Below are 25,149 nucleotides of genomic sequence, written 5' to 3' on the forward strand. Positions count from 1 at the left end.
CCACCCAGATCTGCCCTCTTGCTTTGTATTTTCCCTAGTCTCTTCAAGCCTTAATTAGCATATTTGGCCTTTGTGGTTAGAGTAGAGCCAAACCCCAGTTGGATTCTTTAAAATAGGCAAGGTGAATTCATTCCTCTAAATTCTTTGCATTTAAAAAGAGGTATTAGCTCATCAAATAATGGATGGACACTGGGAGGTTCTTAAGAGTTACCATGAGTTTGGGGTGCCTGGGTGGCTCAGTCAGTTTGGCATCCCACTCTGGATCTTGGCTTAGGTCTTGATCTTAGGGTAGTGAGTTCAATCCCGCATTGCGTTCCACACGGGGCCTGGAGCCTACTTAAAAAAAAAAAAAAAAAAAAAAAAAGGAGGAATTGCTCCTAGGGCCTGTGACTCTTGATCATGGGATTATAGGTTCAAGCATGTGACTCTTTATCTTGGTGTTGCAGGTTAAAGCCCTACACTGAGTGTAGAGATTACTTAAAAAAATAAAATCTTGGGTTGCCTGGGTGGCTCAGTTGGTTGAGCCGCTGGTTTGGCTCAGGTCATGATCCCAGGGTCCTGGGTTCTAGTCTTGCATCAGGCTCCTTGCTCAGTGGGGAGACTGCTTCTCTCTCTGCCTCTGCCTGCCACTCTGCCTGCTTTTGCATGGTCTCTCTCTCTCTCTCTCTCTCTGTGTCAAATAAATAAATAAATACAATCTTTAAAAAAATTTTTTTTTAAAATCTTAAAAACATCAACCATTGCAAGTCCATACCCCTCCTCAGTCTTCATTGTTATAAGTGAAACTCACAGGTTTCAGTAAAACAAAACTTTGTGAAGTAGAAATAAAGTTGAGAATCACAATTTCATAAATGTTGATGTGCTGGAATAAATTTTACATTATAGCAGCTCATCAAATCAAATATCAATTTACACATTCTTTACTAAAATATTCCATTCTTGTTTGGATCTTTAAATTCTCATTTTTAAAAGAATCTGTAGAGAACAAATAAGAGTTCATCTAGTTAAAAAAATATATTTTTAAAAGTTTAAAATATGCTAAGGTCAATCTTCACTGCCTTTGAAACAAGTATAGAGTCTCAAAGGGAACAAAATTCTTATTGAACATAAGGAAACCAAAACTCCAACATGTATCAGTGTTGCCTGGTTACATGATATTAAATATAGGGGGAAAAAATCTGTTCTCAAAGTAGGAAGAAGGGAATTTATTGAAGAAAAATATTAATGAAAGAAATGTAATGAGTATTATGAAGCTTGTGAAGACAAATATATCTTTTTTTTAAATAAGATTTTATTTATTTGAGAGAGAGAGTGCACACACAAGCCAGGGAGCAGCAGAGGTAGAAGCAGCCTCCCTGCTCAGAGGCACAACCCCAGGACCCCAAGATCATGACCTGAACCGAAAGTAGATGCTTAACCAACAGGGCAACCCAAGTGCCCTAAAGATACCTGGATATCACTATCTTCACTTGTTATTTGCAGGAGATAAAACTCTCTATGTATAATTAACAGTAATTTGTGGTCCATGGAACGAAAACCTCAGGGAAAGAAAAGAAAGGATCAATTTATGGAAAAGAAAAAAATTTGTGATAATACTAAATTTTTATTGTATTATGCTATTAAAGTTAACGAAGCCCAACAATGTAGCCAGCTGACTACATTAACCTTTCTCAACTATTACCCCTTGTTTTTTAAGGATTGGAGACATCTTCATGTGTTAATAATGACAAGGTCAGGAGTCATCTACTTAAATTCACTATAACCTTAAAATAGACACAGAATGGTGCAAATTACAAAGCATTTAATTAAGAGCCAGAATTCCTCACTTCTCATCAAGTATTTTAATGTTCCATAAACTCTGAACCATGAGAACAGTCTGGCGTTTCTTTAATTGTAATAAAGCTTCTCGGAGAGCTTGCCTTAGGTATTCATTCAGGTCTGTCTTCGTGGGTTTAGTTTACTTCTGTAACCTTTTCCTCAACTATAAAAACGTTTATTGGACAGCAAGCAAATTCACAGGTGTGACTCATTACTTATAATCAACAAGGAAAGACAGATTTAGGAATTTAAAGAGATCCAGCAGAACTGAAGAAGAATTAGAGGGTTATGTGATGGAAAAGTTCTGAAAGAAATAAAGGATGCTGAAAAAAATGTGAATGCAGGCATTAGAACTGCACTCCCATTAGGAGGGAAGCAGGTGAGACATTTAACAGAGACTGGTAGAGCCAGACCAGAATTCTCCAGTGTTTGGTGTATATTGGCATGAATCACTGTAGGCATTAAATGGAAATAGTTTTGAAAGTATGTATGTGACTATGTTTATCTGATTGGCTTCAGTGGCGATCTCTCAGAGCTTTTGCCCTTGGAAGCATCCAAACTCATATATTCCTTTTATAGAGATTACCGTGGGGTGCTGGAGGCAGGCACAATTCCAGGTTTTTCTATTTGAAAGCAGTGAGAATGCATGTGGGTTTCTCTCCTCCTCAGCTTCACTCTCTGACTTTCTCATGTACACACATAATCAAGTATAAACATCTTAATGTTTCAATTATCAGTGACAAAACAAGAAATTTTATAAATACCTTATTTAAAAAAAAGGAAAAGGAAAACATTCAATTCCCAGAAATAAGAATTCCATTATTATAAGGTAAAGCTGTTATTAAATGTAACCCATATATTCCACAAAGTAATGGGAGAGGCTAATGTAAGACGTGTTGAATATTTTAGTGTACTGTATTCATTGTTTTATTTTTTTTTTTAAGATTTATTTATTTATTTATTTGACAGAGAGATCACAAGTAGACAGAGAGGCAGGCAGAGAGAGAGAGAAGCAGGCTCCCTGCCGAGCAGAGAGCCCGACATGGGACTCGATCCCAGGACCCTGAGATCATGACCTGAGCCGAAGGCAGCGGCCCAACCCACTGAGCCACCCAGGCGCCCTGTTTTATTTTTGTTAAAGTTTTTAGAAACGTAATTTTCTATAGCTTACTACATTGTCAGAATCCCCAGTCTTTTTTTTTTTTTTTAACAAGATGTGAAGTATTTTAATTACATGAGGATTTTAGAAGTGTATTACAAGTTAGCAATAAAATACTATATGTGGGGACACCTGGATGGCCCAGTTGGTTAAGCATCTGTCTTTGGCTCACATCATGATTCCAGGTCCTAGGATCACGTTCCATATCAGGCTTCTTGCTTACCGGGAAGCCTGCTTCTCCCTCTGCCTGCCTCTGCTTGTGTGCTTTCTTTCTCCCTGACAAATAAATAAATAAAATCTTAAAAAAAAATAGTATACGTGACAATGTTTCTCCCAAATTACGTGACAATCAAGGTCTGTAAAGTAGTGTCACTTACTAGAACTGAAAATAAAATTCTAACATAAAAACTGTATTTCTAGAGAAAAAGATATCTAAGTTTTCTGCCTTTTGCCTCAGATTTTTCAGGCCCATTGTGAGGGATATTTGAAAAAGTCATTTGTCATCAGTGGGCAACACAATAGTGGGGGGGGGGGACACTGGACCATGAGGCAGAAAGCCAGGAAAGCAGGCTGTGAAGGCGGCTGATGATAATACCTGGAAAAAGCATTGAATAACCTTACAAAAATCTGGAAGCTGAATATAGTACAGGAAATAAAGTTGGTTAGTGTCTTGTTTGACTATGCTTTTAAGATTTGTATGATATTCCTTACTTACTCTTTTATCGTTTTATGCACTTAACAAGGAAATCATTTGAAAATACCTTTAGTTGATGATCTAAGAGCTTTGATGAAAAGGAGAAATTTTCTGTTTCCTCAAATCCCTGAAAAAGGCTCTTTTTTAACTTCTGAAAAGCCATGCCATCAAATGCCTACATTGTGTGTAAAATGTAATTTCCCAGTAGGAGGAACAGGTTTACTTTGGAGAATGAGCTGAATTCAGGGCTGGGGCAGGAAATGTGCAAGATGAGCTGGAGGTTATGCCCAAAGTGCTTGTATAAAGGAGGTTCTCACTGGCAAAATATTAGATAATTAGATTATCAGAGACCACAAATGATTGGATCACATCAAATATGTTTAGATCTCTGAGTATATAATTATACTAAAATAAGAACTAATAGTTCATTATTATTAGATCATGTCAGTGGACTTACTCACATGAAAACTGGTGCAAAGAGAGAAACAAGCATATGTGAGTAGCTACCTATATCACAGAAAAAGAGATACCAAGATATTATGTGTCTTGGGGTGGAGAAAGTAACACTATCTTTGAAGTAGTTGTAAAAATGAACAGAATAAAAACTTAATATAGGGGTGCCTGGGTGGCTCAGTTGGTTAAGCAACTGCTGTTGGCTCAGGTCATGATCCGGGAGTCCCACAATCGAGCCCCACATTGGGCTCCCTGCTCAGCGGGGAGTTGCTTCTCGCTCTGACCCTCCCCCTTTTCATCCTCTCTCTCTCTCATTCTCTTTTAAATAAATAAAATCTTAAAAAAAAAAACTTAATGTAAATTTGACTATGAGCAGTTTCAAACTACTTTATTTCTTCAACAAATAAAATTCATTGGGGAGAAAGAAGATGGAGAGTATGCTTCTGGATTAAAAGAGAATTATCAATTGTGATATGTGAACTTTTCAGATTTATGCAGACTAGAGGAGATAGCTCTAGTTATCTCCCACTGTTCCTGGAATGTAGAGAGTGCACTACAATTATTTCTTCATAGGGAAGAAAGATAATTCTTTTCTATTTTTAATTTTGGATGTATTTAAAGGTAGCTGAATAATTTAGAATATTTTTAACTAGTTGTATAGAACATTATTTTGAAGCATATAAATGTTTGGTTTTTCTATAAAATCTGTTTAGTTCTTCACATTTTCAGAGTGTCAACAATACTTCAAATAGCATCCTGAATTTAGCAATAAAGAAGGTCACTTTCCTCCAAGAATCCAAAAGGAGTGTGGTTGGATAGCATCTGACTTTTTTTGACTTGTTTATTATGACATTTACTAAAGAAACTCTAAAACTTGAAACTTTTTCAGTGTCATTTTCCATTTTGTTATAATATTCAACTTCCTATAAGCAACATCTTTCAGTGTTACTGGTGACATTGATTTTTTTGTTGTTGTTAGAACTTTGGCTATTTGATTTTTTCTTTTTAACTTGTTCAGAATTGATTTCTCTTCAACGTTGGAAGGACTTTTCATCATTAGTCTTAATATCTATGAAGGTGTTTCCCAAAAGAGTAGGGAAAGAGCTTATGCTTGAGTCACAGTAGAGTTCAATTAACTGAAAATAAAACTCATGATGACATCCTCAGAATATATATCATCTTTCAGGTAGAATATAATTAAAATAGGTGAGAGAAGCACAGGAAGACAAATTTTAATGCAGGAAATGTTCTTTTTAGCACACTAGTATGAGAATTCCTTCAGATGCTTCTTGCTATTTAAACATTTATTTGAAACCTATTATAAATGTTTGTATATATGTTTTATATGTGTGTGTGTATGTGTATGTGTATGTGTATATATGTGTGTATATAAATACACATTTTAGACACACACACACAACTTGAATTTGAGGAATAGAGAACTTTTCAATATTACTACCTCTGTTCTCTGTGCCTTCAGTGGAAATCTTCCTACCAAGTTTTCTGTTAGTGGAAGTTTTACTCAACTTTAGGAGTAATTCAGAATTCCAGTGTCTATAATTTCTACAATTCTCCAGAACAGAGATATCAACAGTATATCACCTTTATACTAATTGTTCAGATAACTCTAGAAATATTGTACTTGCTCGTGAAAGTGTCTATGACCTGACCAGGTAAAATTCACATTCCTATGTATTTGTTAAAACCACAGATGCTTTCCATATTATAATTTTAAAAAAAGAAAATTTCAGAAGTTTTATTTCCAGTCTGATCATAATTGGCATCCCAAAAAGACAGAGCCATCTTAGAAAATCAGAATAAGGCATTCACTAATTGCATTCTTCCAAATTAACCAGATCTCTACTTCCTAGAAATCCAATACAAGCTTTACTTATTCAAAGTTTACCTTTTCTTTACTGTTAAATCTCACTGAAAAGTACTTCTTACGGCTTTTAATAGCTCATTCTTGAGTTGCCTCCAATAATTTGTCATTCCGTGTGAACCATGTGGTTGTAAAAATGAGCAAGAATAGACATGACTACATAATTCATGTATCTTAAAATCTAGTGCAGAAGATAGATGTTAATCAAGCAATCATAACAGCCAACATAAAATTATGACTTCAGTCAGTGGTAAAAAGGAAGTTATATGGTCCTATCAGTATATGAGGATCATTTATCCTAGCATGTGGGTCCTTTCCAGGGGAAATGATACTCACCTGAGATAGGAATGATTACTAAGAGGTAGGCAAAGGAAGAAGGAACATATATAGACACTCTTCACTGAGGAGAAGTATCATGAGAAATTTGGGGAAATGAAGCAGATAGGTAAAGTCTTACCAGGGGCTCTGATTGCCATAGTAGTTGATGTTGGCATTCATTTTGCTGGCCACTGTCTGAATACCCTTCAAAAGTTGGAGGGGATTTTCCTTGTGTGGTCTTTGGTGGGATTCTGGGTTGTCCTTTCCAGAGAAAATAAAGGGGGCTGAGCATTACCTCTCCCTACCTTCTGACACTGGTCAACTAGATGCTTCCACACGGGACTTTGCATTTGGAGTGACTAAAACGAAGATGTTAAGACAGCTGAAGGGTATTCACAGCAAAAGAGTCACAAATACTGTAATGGTCACAAGGAATATCCGTGTTCATGGTGGTGTGGCAGGAAAGGCAGGTGTCCAAGGTCAGGATATCTGTAGTGGTACCTTAACTTTAACTATACTGTTCTTGTGGTAAAATTCACTGCTAAATTCACTGCTGCTTAGCCTTCTGTATGTCTGTTCTCTAGGAGAGCAGAACCAATAGGATACATGTATATCCTATATATTAATAGTTTGGGGAAGAAAAGTGACATATATAGGTATTAAAATTATCTTTCAATTTAGTAAAAACTTTAATATAAAATAAATGTTCATTTACTTTTCAGTTTTGTTTACAGTGTAATTTTGCATACTGTTTATAAAATTCTCTAGAATTTCTACTTGTTTCAATTTGTAATGGCAAATGGTATACCACTATTATCATGGAAAATGTGTCCTCAGAACCACCATGGACTAATTAAGATTAGGCTGATTTATTCTATCATAATATGCCATTTGTCAGTACTAGCTTACTTTCATTAATTGTGTAAGTAAACAAATATGTAGAAACCCCAGACTTCATTAGGTCGATAGGTCAAGGCTATGAGCAATGCTGGAGGGCGTATGAACTGACATGAACTTTACTGAATAGGGAGCATAAACAGTGTAACTTGTCTGTAAAGCAATTTGGCTGTATGCAGTAAGAACTTAAACATGTTAATCTAACTTGTATTTAAAAATATTTCTTCATATTTCACTGCTAAAGAAATAGAAAAATATTGTGGCAAAAAATTATATTCAAGTTTATTTGCAGTAAGAAGTACTTGGAAATATTCTCTACATTCTGTACTTTTAAAATGAGCCTGCTACGGGTTGGATTGTTTCCCCTCAAAAGATACACTGAAGTCCTAACCCCCAGTACCTGTGAATATGATTTTACTTGGAAATAGAGTCTTGTGGATGTAATCAAGTTCTGATGAGGTCCTTAGGGGAGACCCTAATCCAGTATAATTGGTATGATTGTAGGAAGAGAAGACACAGTAGGAGGGGATATTGTTATGTGAAGACAAGGCAGAGATTTTAGAATGCCTGGGGTTTCCAGAAGCTGGAAGAGGCAAAGAAAGATTCTCCCTTGGAAGTTTCTTGAGAAGGGCACCTGGGCGGCTTAGTCATTAAGCTTCTACCTTCCACTCAGGTCTTGATCCCATCATCCTGTGTCAGACTCCCTGCTCAGCAGGAGCCTGCTTCTCCCTCTCCCACTCTCTGCTTGTGTTCCCTCTCTTGCAGTTTCTCTCTCAAATAAATAAATAAAAATCTTAAAAAAAAAAAAAAGGTTTCCCGAGTGATCATAGCCATGCCACTGCCCTGATTTCAGCCTTCTAACCTCTAGAGCAGTGAAGGAAACTTCTGTTCTTTATAGTCACCCAATGTGTGTGTGTGTGTGTGTGTGTGTGTGTGTGTTTTATAGCAGCCTGTAGGTAGCTAGTACAAAGCCTGTATCACTTTCATAACCAGAAAATTTGTTCAGCAGTAATTTTGTCAGTTCGCTTCAGGACAGTAGTTCTCAGCCCCATTAGATTCCTTTTTAATAACATATTTTGAAATTCCCTTTCAACTAACCTGAAATTAAATTCATAGATAATAAAACCCACCCACATAATATTCAAATGCTGATATTAAGCCTTGATTTTTCCCTAATCAAAATAAAGTGTTAATTTCTAAGGGAATAATAAGTATTTCAAATACTAAAGGTCTTGGTCATTAAAATACATAGTGAAATAGTCACATATTTGCACCATGAGCGAAACATGTGTATTCACATTGTTGTTTTGTATTAATGATTCAAATACCTTGAGTAGTGTGAATGTTTATATTTTGATTTTCTGAAAGAGTTAACATCTTTTATTGATTCCTAACAAATACAATAGGATTTATTTTCTGGGTTAATCTTCATGATAGTTATGTCATTTATGAGACTATGCTAAACTATCAAAACTCAGATTAATGATCACCTTCTACTTGGAAATACTAACATTCAATCATTATTATTCCTCCCTTATATTCCTGTATATCCGGACCTGCCCATTTTTATAAATGGGTATGTGTATATATGCACAGCCTATTGCTGAAAGTGCTTTACTAAGATGTACCACCTACTTTTTGTTCAGTAAGAGTGACAAGATCCCGGGGCACCTTGGTGGCTCAGTGAGTTAAAGCCTCTGCCTTCAGCTCAGGTCATGATCCCAGAGTCCTGGGATCAAGCCCCATATCAGGCTCTCTGCTCAGCAGGGAGCCTGCTTCCTCCTCCTCCTATCTCTCTCTCTCTCTCTGCCTGCCTCTCTGCCTACTTGTGATCTGTCAAATAAATAAATAAATAAATCTAAAAAAAAAAAAAAGTGACAAGATCCCATTGTAGCAAATATGGAAGACACTTCTTAGACATTAGAGACATGCAGAAGATAGGTCTCCACCTTAGAGACCCTTCATCTATCTAAGTGGGTTTTGGCTGGGACTTCCAACTCTGTAGTCCCAATCAAAGCCAATTGGGAGGAAAAGGCCAGGGAACATTAAAAATTATATGACCACAAAAGTAAAGGAAAATAAAATCAGTGTGCTAACCACGCCATTAGCCTAGAGAGAAAATGAGCTTAATGGTAGTTCAGCATTTGTGAAGGAACAGAATTCACACACCATTCTCCTTCAGCTCAACCAGGTTTATTATATGTCTTGGGAATAGCAGTGTTTGTGAACTGTCAAGTGATTGAATCATCTCTAAAAGCTATTGTACATGAAGCCTCTTCAGGTAGGAAGATTGCTTTGATATCCAGCAGGATGTATTTACCACTGCTTGACTCTGTGTCAAGGAACTGAGAAAACCTTAACTTCTGGCTCTGGTCCCCTTTTCAGGATCAGTTTTCATCAGAGTGAGTCAAACCCCCTTGCACAATTGTCAACTGCATTGTAAATCAGTGGTTCCCCCTTTGAGTGATGGGTCAAGAACAGCTTCTGCACAAGGGACAGCCAGCTCCCTGAAATAGAACCAAATCAGGCAGAGCTTTCTCCCTTTCATGATCATTAGTAACTACAGAGGCAGAGGTGGGGGGAAAGGTTTCAGCACCTATTTAAAAAAACCCCAAAACAATAACATCAGAAAGGAACTCTAGAGAGGTTGGGCAGGACTTCAGCTAATATGAGATTGTGGGTATCTTTAAATTCTAGTTCTCTTCTTTTGCCCTGTGTTTATTCCTGTTCCATTTCTTAAATCCCTTTGTATAAGGAATGGTGTTTCATTTTGATTTCTTCTATATTATTCTCAAACTGCCCAATTCCTCCCCTTTCATTTGTTGAAACATGTATGTTACTTTGGAATTTCCACCCAAGTACAGTGTGTTAAGCTCTGAAATAGCGGTTATAAGATTGAATATTTTTTGAGCACTCAGTATGTAGAAGGACTGTGGTGAGTCCTTTTTAAGCCATCTCCTCCCAGTCGTGGAGCCAGGATCAAATTCAGGTTTGTTCAGTTCTGAAACCATACTTTCAATGACTTACATCGCACTGCTTCCTTGCATCTCACTAATAAAAAGAAGAAGAAGAAAGCTGAAGATGAGAATTCTAGTCCTAAGCCTGCTATTGTTTGACTCTCTGTCTTTAATGTTTTCATAAAGTGATGGGATTCCATGGTTTTCAAACTATGTTTGTGAGAGCCTTAGAATTTTGACAGTTCTTTGGGAGAGGGTTGGAGAATGACACAGGTTGATACAGTAAGGATCCAGGACTGTAGCTACTTTCAGTGGAAGGGAAGGGAGGAGCACAGGGGAAGGGAGAGAGAAAATCTTAAGCAGGATCCAAGCCTGTGAGGTGGGGCCCTGAGGTCAAGACCTGAGCCCAGATCAAGAGTCAGACGCTTAACTGACTGAGCCATGTAAATGAGGATTTCAAATAAGAGTTGGTTCTGTTGGGGCGCCTGGGTGGGTCAGTGGGTTAAGCCTCTGCCTTCATCTCAGGTCATCATCTCAGGGTCCTGGGATCGAACCCCACATTGGGCTCTATCTGCTCAGCAGGGAGCCTGTTTCCCCTTCTCTCTCTGCCTGCCTCTCTGCCTACTTGTGATCTTGCTCTCTGTCAAATAAATAAACAAAATCTTAAAAAAAAAAAAAAGAGTTGGTTCTATTGCATAAAGACACTTTAAATCACAAGATGATCTGTAAAACTTTGTCCTTATTTAAACTGAGTTATGACTGTAGAAGTTTTCTTATATGATTGTAGATAAGTAGTTCTGAACTAATATCTTTAAATTTATTTTTTATTGTTTTGGCTCTACTCTTGGAGGCTTCTGATGTTTATCAACTTCAAAAGTTAGACTCATCTTTGGATGAGATAAAACATGATTTTTAATTAAGAAACTTAAGCCTCATTAGGGAAGCCAAGACATTGACTATATCGGTTTATACATCAGAAGTTCGAATGTGTGATTTTTTTTTTCTTTGTAAATATTTGCTAAAAGAGATCAAAGAGAAATTGCATTTAGAAAGGCATTTTGCAGGGGCACTGGGTGGCTCATTTGGTTAAGTATCTGACTCCTGATCTCAGCCTAGATCTTGATCTTGGGGTAGTAAGTTAAAGCCCTGCCCTGGGCTTCAGGCTGAGCTGGATCCTACTTATATAAATAAATAAATAAATAAATAAATAAATAAATAAATAAACAAATGGAATAAAATAAATATAAAAACCATTTTGCTTTTATTAACTTTCTGGGTATTGAGTAAACAATTAAGGACAAATAAGCATCAATTAAAACTGATGTTTGACTCTTAGTTTCTCAAGATTTATTTAAAAAGGTTTAAAGTAATTTCATGTTTTAAGACTGTAATTCCTGACAAATTACTGTATTATGTTTTATTAGATTAATCATATTAGTCCAATTAAGCAGTAACCAGAGCAGCTAAAGGAATCAAACACTGCTGCTAATATGATTTTAAATGTCAGCTAAGATAAATATGCATATATATTATTTTGTCAGTTTGAACATTTTAACATGTTCTGCTTTGTGAGTCACTAAAGTTTCTAATTTCTTTGAAAAGTGAAAATGAATCTATGGAGGCATTACTTCGTTTTGTCAGAAATCCAATTCTGGTACAAGTTAGGAGCAGCTACATATTTAAGTTCAGCATTATTTTAGAAGAGACTGTTTTCCAGCAAAGAAATTGGTACCAAATTCAAACAAAGTTTTCCAAATCCTTCATTTTAAACTATAGCATTGCATTTAAAAAAAAAAAAATCAAGTATTTTGTGAGACATATGGTTTCTGGAGGCATATCTAACGTCTCTAGCTCACAATATATAGGAAGAGAATACATTCTAATCAGGTCAATGCGATCTTTATTTTGTAGAATCAGGTAACCCACAAAATTTTTAACAGTATATTCATCTTATTTTCTCTTTAAAAATAAGAAATTAAGATGTAGCAATTAATCTAACAAAGACTAACTATAGCTTTTCTAATTTGAGAAGCAAAATATCTATAAATCCATTTCTCTGTACCAGAAACAGATTTTTAATTTTAAAGATAGGAATGCTGGTAAGGTAGAGTAACCATCGTTGGAACTTGAAATAATTAGAATACATTATGTAAAACTCAGAGATCTCAGTTTTCAATAAAACAATATAGCACTGACAAATTTGGTATAAAATATAAACTCCAAAAAGTCATACAACTTAAAATTTTAATAGAATACTAAGAACAAAAACAAAAACCAAAGTGATACTATTAGCTGTACTTTGAACTATAAATCCCTTTTCTTTATTATTTGCTATTAAACTCAAATTGTTTCAGCTGCTCAAATCTTCATTTAAAACCTACTACTGTGTGTCTATTGTGTACAAAACACTCTTCTAATATTTAAGAAAATTAAAACTAGATTTAATACTGTGTTGCAAATTTGAAAGTTGGTAAGAGTAGATCTTAAAAGTCTTCATTACAAGAAAACAATTTTTTATAACTATTGTGATGGATATTAACTAGACTTATTGTGGTGATCATTTTATAATAAATACAAATGTCAAATCATGATATATACCTGAACCTAATATAATGTTAAATGTTAAAAAAAATAATAAAACATAGCATATAAAACTAAAAGAAAAATTCAAAGTTTTTATCTACATTATAATTTACTTCTAAATTTAAGTAAAATTTAATGCTACTTAACTTTGGTGTCTTTTATTTATTTATTTTTAAAATTTATTTGAGAGAGGGAGAGCACACACAAGTGGAGGAAGGGGCAGGGGCAGAGGGAGAAGCAGACTCCCTGCTGATCAGGGAGCCCATCTAGGGACTCAGTCCCAGGACCCCAGGATCATGACCTGAGCCCAAGGCAGATGCTTAACTGACTGAGCCACCCAGGTGCCCCTTAGTGATGTCATTTTAAAAACATAGACTGAAGTTACTACCTTTATTTTGTTAAATATCTTATATGTAATTGTTTAGTGACTTGCTGAACTGGGGGTAATTTTAAACTTAAATATGGTCAGATTTATCAGTCTTTCTATTTCCCTCAATATGCTTTATCTCTTACAATGCTTTCATATTTTATGATTATGTCATTGTCCATATTTTAGCATTTTTTTCACCTTTATTTTTTATCAATGCCTTAAATTTGTCATTAGTATTGTTACTATTATCATTCTCATTTTAGCTATTACTTTTATAGGCAGTGTTTACTTAGATGTACATACGTGTTCATTTCTTTGTTCATCATTGTTTCTGAAGTATCACTCTTCCCTTCTGAGAATTTATTCCATGCTGAACTACATGCCTTAATGGCTCTTTTAACAGAGATCAAGATATTTAAAATATCCAAGTTGACTTCTATTCTGTTTAATCATATTTAAGATAAATATAGACTATTTTCTGAGTAATTATTCCTCTACACTTTGAAGATATTATTCCATTATTTTCTACTGGGTATTGGCAGTCTACTGTTTCTATTTTGGTAATTTCTCTTTTCTCCCCAACTAATTTTGAAGTTTTCTCTTTGTCTTTGGTATTCTGTAGTTCAACTATAGTCCATTTATTATGGATTTGTTTTTATTTTTCTGCTTAGGACTTGTTTTTTTTCAAGCCGAGTATTTCTTTTTTCAGCTTCAGAATACACTCTAAATATTTACTTTTTCTACACTCTCTTCTTTATTCTCTTTCTAGAACTTCAATTAAATGTGCTGTGGAATTCTCATCTCTACCAGATCTATCTGACTAGCTCTTCCATATCTTTTTTCTCTTTTTGCTGTATTCTGGATATTTTTCTCAGCATTATCTTAACGTTTCTTTAATTCACACTCTACTAATGATGTAAAATCACTGTTCCTCAGAAGTATATTACAGGAACCTGCTTAATAAGCTTTTTAAGTATTGATCCAAGTTATCAATAAAGACATTAATCATATGGGGGTCCTGAAGAAGTCATTTTTATTTCATACTTCTTGAAATTTCCCTGTAGCTTATTGTTTAAGTTTCACTTTTCACTTTTTTTCTGTGAAAGTTTCACATTTCATTTACATAAGGTGTGTCATTTATCCAGCCCATATTTCTCTGTCAACCAAAATAAACCATAAGAAATGAAATAATTGATGGAAAAATGATGTCAATACCTTTAAATTTAGATAACCTATATCTTCTGCATCTCTTTGACCAACAACTCAACTGATCAAAGAAGAAAACAGAATCTGTGTGATTTATTTGGTTCAGTTGGATAGACATTAACTTCTATTAAATGCAATCTATTTTTGCAAGCTTTAAGAAAGTACTGTGTTTCTCATCCATTTTGGGTTTCAGAGGGAACTTTTGCCTTGTAATTTATAAAATTTATTCTTAAAATAAGAACTTTATTTACTCTTCAATGTCAGTGTCTTCTTCTATCCTCATGTTAAGACTGTGAGATCCAATTTGTTTTTCTAATTTCAAAATTTTCTATTTTATCAATGGTAATGTATCCAAACGTAGATAAAGGTGTTTAAGATATCAAGAGAAATATATTTAATTTACATTTTCAACTTTATCTTTAAACATTTTGATGAACATGTTTGTGTTAATATGAATATGATAAGTGTGTGAAGAAATTGAAATGATAGGCTTCATAAGTTACTTGATTTGAAGAATCATATGGAGCCACTTAAGCTTGTCAGGTAAAGGAGAAATATAATTAATTTCCATTTTCAACTTTTTCTATCTTTAAATGTTTTGATGAAAGCATTTGTGTCAATATGAATATGATAGATATGTGAAGAAATTGAAATGCTAGGCTTCATGAGGTATGTTGAGATTGGATTATTTGATCTAAAGAATCATATGAAGCCACTTAAGCTTGTCAGGTAAAGAAGTTGCATAATCCTATTTGGTTTTGGGAAGATTAACAGGATTCAATTTAGAAAATGGGTGATAAAGTGTGATGACTAGAGATAGGAAAAAGTGGTTTGATTCAAGGTTTACCTAGGAGGAAATTACACAATAGTTCATGGTAGATTAGTTGTGGAGGTGATGGAGTCAAGGACCATGCTTATGCTGACATTGTTATACAAGAGACCAAGGTCAAATGTGGACAAGAAACTTTCAGTTTTGAGCAAAATAAACAATGGCTTCCAGTGGGATATCTGAGTGGATTTATCCAGTTATAGGTCTGAAGTTCAGGAGAAAAACCTTGCCAACTTGTAATCAAAATCAGAAAAATATATGCAATCATCCAACGGGAGGAAAAAAATGAGATGACAAAAAGGGATGTGGGGAAACCCAGGAGACAGTGGGTCAAGAAAGTGAAGAGAATAGAGTTTTTCAAGAAAGAGGACATGGTTAATGCTATCTCACGATGCTGATCATCATGACTGAGGTATATGAAAGAGGGATAACAACAAGGTCATGTTGTGACAGCACTTTTAGGGAAGAAATGAGTAAATAAATTATGGTATATACATAAAGTAGGATATAATAAAGCTTTTGAAATATATAGCCTGCATGTATTAAGTGGGAAATATTGAAAGAAAACAGTGACCTGTGAAGTGAGACAGTATTCATATGATCATGCTATGTTACATTAATTTCATGTGTACAATTTAGTGATTTGACAAGTTTATATATGTTCACGTAACTACCACCTGTTCTATCACTATTATAGTATCATTGACTATATTTCTTAGGCTCTGTCTGTCATCCCTGTGACATATTCATACCATAACTGCAAGCCTGTATCTTTCCCTCCCTTCACACATTTTGTTCATCCCCCATGCCTCCTCCCTCTGGTAGCCATCAGTTTGTTCTCTGTATTCATAGGTCTGATTCTGCTTTTTCTTATTCCTTTATTGTTGATTTACATTCCACTAATGAAAGCAATTATATGGTATTTGGCTTTCTTAGTTTAACTATTTCACTTAACATAATACCCTCTAGGTCCATCCATGTTGTCTCAAATGGCATGCTCTCTTCCTTTTTCATGGCTGTGTAATATTCCATATTTTCCTTACATCGTCATCTATGTATGATTGCTTAGGTTGCTTTCATATCTTGACTATTGTAAGTAAATCTGCAATAAACATAGAGGTGCATGTATCTTTTTAAATAAGTCTTTTTGTTTTCTTTGGGTAAAGAATAGTGGAATTATTGTATCATTAGATTGGTTTTTGAGCATTGAATTTTGTAAGTTCTTTATATATTTTTGATAATATCCTTAATCAGATAAATCATTTGCAAAATCTTCTCTCATTAAGTATGTTGTCTTTTTGTTTAGTTGATAGTTTCCTTTACTGTGCAAAAGTTTTTTATTTTGATGTAATCCCTGTAGTTTATTTTTGCTTTTGTTTCCCTTGCCTTAGGAGACATACCTAGAAAAATGTTGCTATGGCGGATGCCAGAGAAATGACTGCCTGTGTTCTCCTCTAGAGTTTTTATGGTTTTGGGTCTCATATTAAGTTTTTAATCTTAAATACTTAAATTCTTAAATCTTAAATACTTAAAGAATAGTATTTTTTATTTATTTAAGAGGGGGGAAAGTGTGTATGTGCATGTGCATGCACATGAGGAGGGGGAGGGGTAGAGGAGGAAGGAGAGAAAATCTTTTCATTTCTTCTTTTTAAGTTATTTTTATTAACATATAATGTATTATTTGTACCAGGGTATAGGACTGTGTATCATCAGGCTTATACATTTCACAGCACTCACCATATTACATACCCTCCCCAATGTCCATAACCTGACCAACTTCTCCATACCCCTCTCCCCCAGCAACCCTCAGTTTATTTTGTGAGATTAAGAGTTTCTTATGGTTCGTCTCCCTCCTGATCCCATCTTGTTTCATTTTTCCTTCCTTACCCCTGAAACCCCCTGTCCTGCTTCTCAAATCCTCACATCAGGGAGAGCATATGATAATCGACTTTCTCTGATTGACTTATTTCACTCAGCATAATACCATCTTGTTCCATCCACATCATTGCAAATGGCAAGATTTCATTTCTTTTGATGGCTGCATAGTATTCCATTGTGTGTGTGTGTGTGTGTGTGTGTGTGTTTATTTATTTATTTATTTAATTTTTATTTATTTATTTATCCATTCTTTTGCTGATGGACATCTAGGTTCTTTCTATAGTTTGGACATTGCTGCTATAAACACTTGGGTACATGCGCCCCTTCAGATCACTACATTTGTATCTTTAGGGTAAATACCCAGTAGTGCGATTGCTGGGTCATATGGTAGCTCTATTTTCAACTTTTTGAGGAACCTCCATACTGTTATCCAGTGTGGCTGTTCCAGCTTGCATTCACACCAACAGTGTAGGAGGGTTCCCTGTTATCCACATCCTCACCAGCATCTGTCCTTTCTTGACTTGTTATTTTTAGCCATTCTGACTGGTGTGAGGTGGTATCTCATTGTAGTTTTGATTTGTATTTCCCTGATTCTGAATGATGTGGGAACTTTTTCATGTGTCTGTTGGCCATCTGCATGTCTTCTTTGCAGAAATGTCTGTTCATGTCCTCTGCCCATTTCTTGATTGGATTATTCTTTGGATGTTGATTTTGATAAGTTTTTTATAGATTTTGGATACTAGCCCTTCATTTGATATATCATTTGTGAATATCTTCTCCCATTCTTTTTTTTTTCCCCTTGGTAAAAGTTTATTGAATTAATGAGATAGGAATAAAAATTCACAATTTGGTTCTTTTTTAAAATAATTTGTTTTTAAATTTTTTATAAACATATAATTATTAGTCCCAGGGGTACAGGTCTGTGAATTGCCAGGTTTACACACTTCACAGCACTCACCATAGCACATACCCTCCCCAATGTCCATAACCCCACCATCCTCTCCCTACCCCCCTCCTCCTCAGCAACCCTCAGTTTGTTTTGTGAGATTGAGAGTCACTTATGGTTTGTTTCCCTCCCAATCCCATTTTGTTTCATTTATTCTTTTCCTACCCCCCAAACTCCCCATGTTGCATCTCTACTTCCTCATATCAGGGAGATCATATAATAGTTGTCTTTCACCAATTGACTTACTTCACTAAGCGTAATACCCTCTAGTTCCATCCATGTCGTTGCAAATGGCAAGATTTCATTTCTTTTGATGGCTGCATAGTATTCCATTATATATATTTATCACCTCTTCTTTATCCATTAATCTGTTGATGAACATCTAGGTTCTTTCCATAGTTTGACTATTGTGGACATTGCTACTATAAACATTCAGGTGCACGTGCCCCTTTGGATCACTATGTTTGTATCTTAAGGGTAAATACCCAGTAGTGCAATTGCTGGGTAGTAGGGTAGTTCTATTTACAACTTTTTGAGGAACCTCCATGCTCTTTTCCAGAGTGCCTGAATCAGCTTGCATTCCCACCAACAGTGTAGGAGGGTTCCCCTTTCTCCACATCCTCGCCAGCATCTGTCATTTCCTGACTTGTTCATTTTAGCCATTCTGACTGGTGTGAGGTGGTATCTCATTGTGCTTTTGATTTGTATTTCCCTGATGCCAAGTGATGTGGAGCACTTTTTCATGTGTCTGTTGGCCATCTGGATATCTTCTTTGCAGAAAGAACAGATATCCAGTCAGTTCATGTCCCTGCCCACTTCTTGATTGGATTATTTGTTCTTTGGGTATTGAATTTGCTAAGCTCTTTATAGATTTTGGATACTATCCCTTTATCTGATATTTCGCTTGCAAATATCTTCTCCCATTCTGTCAGTTGCCTTTTGGTTTTGTTAATTGTTTCCTTTGCTATGCAAAAGCTTTTGATCTTGATGAAGTCCCAATAGTTCATTCTTGCCCTTGCTTCACTTGCCTTTGGTGATGTTCCTAGGAAGAAGTTGTTATGGCTGAGGTGGAAACGGTTGTTGCCTGTTTTCTCCTCAAGGATTTGAATGGATTCCTTTCTCACATTGAGGTCCTTCATCCATTTTGAGTCTATTTTTGTATAGAAAATAGTGTAAGAAATTTTTGTATAGAAAATGGTGTAAGGAAATGGTCCAGTTTCATTCTTCTGCATGATGGCTGTGCAATTTTCCCAACACCATTTGTTGAAGAGACTGTCTTTTTTTCCATTGGACATTCTTTCCTGCTTTGTTGAAGGTTAGTTGACCATAGAGTTGAGGGTCTATTTCTGGGCTACCTATTCTGTTCCATTGATCTGTGTGTCTGTTTTTCTGCCAGTACTATACTGTCTTGATGATTATAGTTTTGTAGTAGAGCTTGAAGTCTGGAATTGTAATGCCACCAACTTTGGCTTTCTTTTTCAATATTCCTCTAGCTATTCGCAGTCTCTTCCAGTTCCATATAAATTTTGGGATTATTTTTTCCATTTCTTTGAAAAAAGCTGATGGTATTTTGATAGGGATTGCATTAAATGTGTAGATTGCTTTAGGTAGCACAGATATTTTCACAATATTCTTCTAATCCTTGAGCATGGAACATTTTTCCATTTCTTTGTGTCTTCTTCAATTTCTTTAATGAGAACTTTATAGTTTTCTGCGTACAGATTCTTTGCTTCTTTGGTTAGGTTTATTCCTAGGTATTTTATGGTTTGGGGTACAATTGTAAATGGGATGGACTCCTTAATTTCTCTTTCTTCTGCCTTGTTGGTGTATAAAAATGCAACTGATTTTTGTGCATTGATTTTGTATCCTGACACTTTACTGAATTCCTACATGAGTCTAGCAGTTTTGGAGTGGAGTCTTTTGGGTTTTCCACATAAAGTGTCATATTATCCACAAAGAGTGAGTGTTTGACTTCTTCTTTGCCGATTTGGATGCCTTTTATTTCTTTTTGTTGTCTGATTGCTCAGGCTAGGACTTCTAGTACTATACTGAATAGCAGTGGTGATAGTGGACATCCCTGCCATGTTCAGGACCTTAGGGGGAAAGCTCTCAATTTTTCCCCATTGAGAATTAATTCGCTGTGGGTTTTTCATAGATGGCTTTGATGATATTGAGGTATGTACCCTCTATCCCCGCACTGTGAAGGGTTTTGATCAAGAAAGCATACTGTATTTTGTCAAATGCTTTTTCAGCTTTTATTGAGAGTATCATGGCTCTTGTTCTTTCTTTTATTAATGTAGTGTATCACATTGATTGATTAGCGGATGTTGAATCAACCTTGCAGCCCAGGAATAAATCCCAGTTGGTCGTGGTGAATAATCCTTTTAATGTACTATTGGATCCTATTGGCTAGTAATTTGGTGAGACTTTTCACATCTGTGTTCATCAAGGATATTGTTTTGTAATTCTCCTTTTTGTTGGAGTCTTTGTCTGATTCTGGGATCAAGGTAATGCTGGCCTCATAAAATGAGTTTGGAAGTTTTCCTTCCATTTCTATTTTTTGGAACAGTTTCAGGAGAATAGGTATTAATTCTTCTTTAAATATTTAGTTAAATTCCCCTGGGAAGATGTCTGGCCCTGGGCTTTTGTTTGTTGGGAGATTTTTGAGGACTGCTTCAATTTCCTTACTGGCTTTGGGTCTGTTCAGGTTTTCTGTTTCTTTCTGGTTCAGTTTTGGTAGTTTATGCATCCATTTCTTCCAGATTATCAAATTTGCTGGTGTATAGTTGTTCATAATATGTTCTTATAATTGTTTGTATTTTTTTGGTATTGGTAGTGATCTCTCTTCTTTCATTCATGATTTTATTTATTTGGGTCCTTTATCTTTTCTTTCTGATAAGTCTGGCCAGGGATTTATCAATCTTATTAATTCTTTCAAAGAACCAGCTCCTAGTTTTCTTGATTTGTTCTGCTGTTCTTTTAGTTTCTATTTCATTGATTTCTGCTCTGGTCATTGATTTCTTCTCTTCTCCTGCTGAGTTTAGGCTTTCTTTGCTGTTCTTTCACTAGCTCCTTTAGGAGTAGGATTAGGTTGTACACTTGAGACCTTTCTTGTTTCTTGAGAAAGATTGTATCGCTATATACTTTTTCTTCTCAGGACTGCCTTTACACAAAATCTGTGTCCCACAGATTTTGAAAAGTTGTGTTTTCATTTCCATTTGTTTCCATGAATTTTTTCAAATTTTTAAAAAATTTTTCAATTCTTTAATTTCCTGGTTGACCCATTCATTCTTTAGTAGGTTGCTCTTGAGCCTCCATATGTTTGAGTTGTTTCCAACTTTCCTCTTGTGATTGAATTCTAGCTTCAGAGCATTGTGGTCCGAAATATGCAGGGAGTGATCCCAATCCTTTGGTACTGGTTGGGACCTGATTTGTGACTCAGGATGTGATCTATTCTAGAGAATGTTCCATGTGCACTAGAGAAGAATGTGTATTCTGTTGCTTTCGGATGGACTGTTCTGAATATATTTGTGATGTTCATCTCATCCCGTGGGTCATTTAAGACCTTTATTTCCTTGTTGATCTTGTGCTTGGATGATGTGTCCATTTCAGTGATGGGGTGATAATGTCCCCTACTGTTATTGTATTATTGTCGATGTATTTCTTTGACTTTGTTATTAATTGGTTTATGTAGTTGGCTGCTCCCATGTTAGGGGCATAGATATTTAAAACTGTTAGATCTTCTTGTTGGACAGACCCTTTTACGTATGATATAATGTCTTTCCTCATCTCTTATTATAGTCTTTGGCTTAAAATCCAATTGATCTGATATAAGGATTGCCACCCAGCTTTCTTTTGATGTCCATTAGCATGGTAAATTGTTTTCCACCCCCTCACTTTAAATCTGGAGGTGTCTTGGGTCTAAGATGAGTTTCTTGTAGGCAGCATATTGATAGGTTTTGTTTTTTTATTCATCCTGATACCCTGTGTCTTTTGATTGGGGTATTTAGCCTGTTTATATTTGGGTAACTATTGTGAGATATGAATTTAATGCCATTGTATTGCCTGTAAGGTTCCTGTTACTGTATATTGTCTTTGTTCCTTTCTGGTCTACTACTTTTAGGCTCTCTCTTTGCTTAGAGGACTGCTTTCAATATTTCCTATAGAGCTGGTTTGGTGTTTGCAGTTTGCAAATTCTTTTAGTTTTTATTTGTCCTGGAAGCTTTTTATCTCTCCTTCTATTTTCAATGATAGCCTAGCTGGATATAGTATTCTTGGCTTCATATTTTTCACATTTAGTGCTCTGAATATATCATGCCAGATCTCTGTGGATAAGTCTGCTCCCAATCTAATATTTCTACCATTGTATGTTACAGACTTCTTGTCCCAAGCTGCTTTCAGGATTTCCTCTTTGTCACTAAGACTTGTAAGTTTTACTATTAGATGACAGGGTGTGGACCTACTTTTATTGATTTTGAGGGGGGCTCTCTGTGCCTCCTGGATTATGATGCTTGTTCCCTTTGCCATATTAGGGAAATTTCAATTGTAATTCACTTCAATATACCTTCTGCCCCTCTCTCTCTTCTTCTTCTGGAACCCCAATTATTCTAATATTGTTTTGTCTTATGGTATCATTTACCACTTGAATTCTCCACTCGTGGTCCAGTAGTTGTTTGTCTCTCTTTTGCTCAGCTTCTTCATTCTCTGTCATTTGGTTTTCTGTATCACTAATTCTCTCTTCTGTCTCATTTATCCTAGCAGTAAGAGACTCCATTTTTTTAGTGCACATCATTAATAGCTCTTTTGGTCTCAGCTTGGTTAGATTTTAGTTTTATTTCTCTAGAAAGGGATTTTATTTGTCCAGAAAGTGTTTCTCTAATATCTTCATGCCTTTTTTGAGCCCAGCTAGCACCTTGAGAATCATCATTCTGAACTCTAGTTCTGACATATTACCAATGTCTGTACTGATTAGGTTCCTAGCCTTTGGTACTGCCTCTTGTTCGTGTGTGTGTGTGTGTGTGTGTGTGTGTGTGTGTTTATGCCTTGTCATTTTATCCAGATAAGAATATATGAATAAGAAAATAAAATATTAAAAGGGTGGCAAAGACCCCAGAAAAATGTATGCTAACAAAATCAGAAGAGACACAAAGCCAGGGGAAGAAGAGAGAGGAAAAAAAGATAAAAAAAATAATATATACATATACATATATTGGACTGGTGAATAGAACAGAACCACCCACTTGATTTTGGGTGTATTCTGGTCTCTTTGAAGAAACTACCTCCCAAATTTTAAAGAAAGAAAAACATATATATACAAAAATAAGGGTAAACACAATAAAGGGATGGAATATGACTATAAAGATGAAAATTTAAAAAGAAAATTTTAAAGGAATTGATAAGGTAAGTTGGTTGGAAAATGAAAAAAAAAAAGAGAGAATATGCTTAGGCTGGAGACTAGAACAAACCCATGTGCTAGATTTAGAGTATATTTTGATCTATTAGAAGAAATTGTATCCCAAAATTTTAAAGAAAAAAAACTATATGTGTATAAAAAATAAGGTTAAATACAATGACAGGATAAAATATTATTGTAACAATGAAGGTTTAAAAAGATTTTTTTAAAGAAAGGTATTGTTAAGAGAAACTAGTTAAAAAATGTTAAAAGAGGAAAAATGAAAAGTTAAAAAAATAGGATAAGAAAAACAATAAAATTAAAAAATAATTTAACTTTTCAAGACTAAAGGATCATGGGTGAAAAGCCATGAATGCTATGCATTGCTTTCCCCTAGCTTCTGGAGTTCTGCAGTTCTCCTTGATCAGTGAACTTGGTCTTGCCTGGATGTTCTTGCTGATCTTCTGGAGGTGGGACCTGTTGCAATGAGTCTCAAATGTCTTTTCCTGAGGTGGAATTGCACCACCTTTTCCAGGGACCAGGCTAGGTAATCTGCTCGGGTTCACTCTCAGGAGATTTTTTTTCCCTGAGCACATTCCGTAGAGCTCTGGAGGATGGGAATGAAAATGGTGGCCTCCCAATCTCCAGCCTGAAGGAGAGAAGAGGTAATGGCCCCACTCCTCAGTGCACCTCAGAGAAGTGCAATCACTCCTGTCTCTCTGGTCTCTGGCCATGCTCTATGCTCACCCAGGCTGTGACTGAGCATTTCTGTCTCTGGCACAGAGCTCCGTTTGGAGTCTCCAAACCCAGCAGATTCCAGCCATGCATTCCTGTGCCACTCCTGTAGAAGGAAGAAGAAGGTGATCTTTCTGAGTCTGCCACTTGTGGAGTCCCTGCTCGAAGAGCAGTTTCTTGACTGTGCCTTGGAACATGGTTTAAGGTAAACCTGATCTAAAAGCTCACTCCTCAGCTCTGTCTCTGTAGTCAGCTTCCCCACTCAAATACCTGGGAGCTCTGCCACTCACAGGAACCCCCGATCTTTCTGTGACCCTGCAGGATCTGAGACCACACTGTTCCGGCAAGGGTTCCACCCCCGCTTAACCTTTTGAGTGATGTCCCTCAGTGAAGAAGACTTCTAAAATTTCTGATTTTGTGCTCTGCTGCTCCACTGCCTGCTGGGAGTCACCCCATCCCCCATGGTCTATCTTCCTATCCTTTTGGAGTCACTTCTCTGCATGTCTTACCTTTCAGAAAGTGCTCGATTTTCTGTTTCTAGAATTGCTGCTCTTTTTCTCTTCTATCTCCTGTTGAGTTTGTAGGTATTTGGAATGGTTTGATAATTATCTAGCTGAACTCCTGGGACCAGATGTCATTTTGGTCTGCTTCTCCTCTGTCATCTTCTGACACCTGTCAGATAGAGAAAATCTTAAGCAGGCTCATCACCCAGGGTAGAGCCTGATGCAGAGCCTGACATGGGGATGGAAGAGGGGCTCAATCTCACAACCCTGAGATCATAACCTGAGCCGAAACCAAGAGTTGGATGTTTAACCAACCAAGCCACTCAGGAACCCCAGGTTTTTTTTTTTTTTTTTTTTTTTTTTTTTTTTTTTAATCTATTTTGAGTTCACTTTTATATCCTTATATAGTAAGTCACTATTCATATGAATTTTAAAATACAAAAATATATAATATCACATGCTGTTATACACAGATATATACATATGTCTATATAAATATAAATACAGAAAGTCTGAAAAAAGATTGGAA

This window comes from Mustela nigripes, chromosome 2 (assembly GCF_022355385.1).
Source record: "Mustela nigripes isolate SB6536 chromosome 2, MUSNIG.SB6536, whole genome shotgun sequence".
Lineage (NCBI taxonomy): Eukaryota > Metazoa > Chordata > Mammalia > Carnivora > Mustelidae > Mustela > Mustela nigripes.